The sequence below is a fragment of the Aplidium turbinatum genome, chromosome 3 (genome assembly GCF_918807975.1).
Source record: "Aplidium turbinatum chromosome 3, kaAplTurb1.1, whole genome shotgun sequence".
Taxonomy (NCBI): Eukaryota; Metazoa; Chordata; class Ascidiacea; order Aplousobranchia; family Polyclinidae; genus Aplidium; species Aplidium turbinatum.
This window is the reverse complement of record NC_137474.1, coordinates 34,737,045-34,738,879: the sequence shown is the minus strand read 5'-3', so window position 1 is coordinate 34,738,879 and position 1,835 is coordinate 34,737,045.

Sequence of the window (1,835 nt, the reverse complement as noted above, 5' to 3'; positions counted from 1 at the left end):
ATAATAGTCCATTCCAACGTGTGTGACGTATGATGACATCATCATCCAGTTGAACAACAGGGCGAATTGTGAAAGAGCATCCGCCCCTGTTTGTTTCAACCCAAGATTTGGTACTTGATTATAAATTGAGAAAAAGAAAGTTTTACAACAAGTCTGTTCGATTGTGTCTATCAAGTTATTAAATTAGAGAAGTGCAAAGTTTGAATAGCCTACAACTATACTATATGTGCACAAAGTGCTGCCATGGGCTTTTCCTGGCTGCTTTGCTTTTGTAAATGAAATGTAGCCTACCATTTAATAGGCTAGTCCATGTGCGTAAACTGCGTGTTTGTCAGGGATATCTAAAGAAGGGGATACGAAGGCTTTTATTACGTCTGACAATAGAAGGGCTTTTGTTTATCGTAAATAATCTGTGTTTATCGTAAAATGACAATTGTAACCGATAGTAGTTTCATAAATCTTGTTATGATAACTTGCATTGCGTATTAGCATCAGGCCTGGATATTCACAGCATGCTCATGGTTGCTTGTTAATTCAACTACCCATATACTTGCTTCACATCTAGCCTACTGCAAAGGCTTTGTTAAAAAAAAAAACAGCTTAAAAGTAACTTTTCAACTGTCTTTCCAAACAAGTATTCTTTAAATATGCTCTACGTAACATTTGCTAACTGTCTTCTGTAGCTCATTGTACGAGCTGCACTACAAAACTTTCTACAATTTAAAAATGAACCACATGTTTAAAGCGCTACAAACTACCGCCCTGGTAGTGTCATGAGAATAAGACAATCGCTGCGAGCCTTCATATCCCCTTTTCTAGATATCCCTGGTATTTGTAACCACTTTTTTCAAAGACATCTGAAAATCATATTTGTTAACTTAAACAGGTTTACTCTTTTTTTTATTACAAAGATATTTTCATACTTTTAAAGATGTAATAATTTGGTGGTATTGTTGTGTGAAGTAAAATTGTAACACAGCATTTTGTGAATGCTGAATCAATTCTAAAATGCGTCCAAAACCCACTATCATAATTCTGCGCGATCTGCCTGATAAAACAATCCGTAAAAAAACATTCTGTAAATTCTGTAAAACATTCTGTAAGATGCGATGATTGATTGATAGCAACAACATGAGCAACACCACATGTACCGGTACCTTGATGTTGACATGTTTATTTTTATGCCAATTGAAAGTCTGGATGCCATTTTTTTTTTAAATTTTTTTTTATAAAATAAGGAATTTTTCTAAAAACGTAATTTGAAAACCAAAACAAACAAGTTGCATAATTGGCATAAAAAGATGAAACTTACACAACTTGTGATAACATTATTATTGAAAAATAAACTCTTAAATTTTTTTCTCTCAAATTATTTTCCAATTGCAAAATATTTGCAAAGTTTTGAAGTGGACGCAATTACGTAACTAATGATTGCAAACTCGCGCATCAACATCGACCCAAGTTTTTTTGTTTTTGCAGTTTCAAGAAATTTTGAACTTAGATTTATGGAATTTTATGTTTGTGAAAACCCTGTTTAACATAGGCAGACACTCTTTTGGATGAACATGAACAACCATGCCTTTGTGAGTGGTTTAAGCCTTTGTTTGTATGAAAACTGTCAGCAAGTTAAGCTCTCAAAGAAGCTTTCTCAGTCCATGATCCATTCCCACGATCAGTCAATTGTTAGAACATGGAAAACAGCACTCCAATGCATTCCATCTTGCAGATGGCAATGCTCTAGTTTTTACGTTTATTTTGGCTTATTAATGTTGATAACCAATTTCTTGCTTAGTATGTAACAACAATTTAACAGTTTGTTTGAAAATTACAGCTGT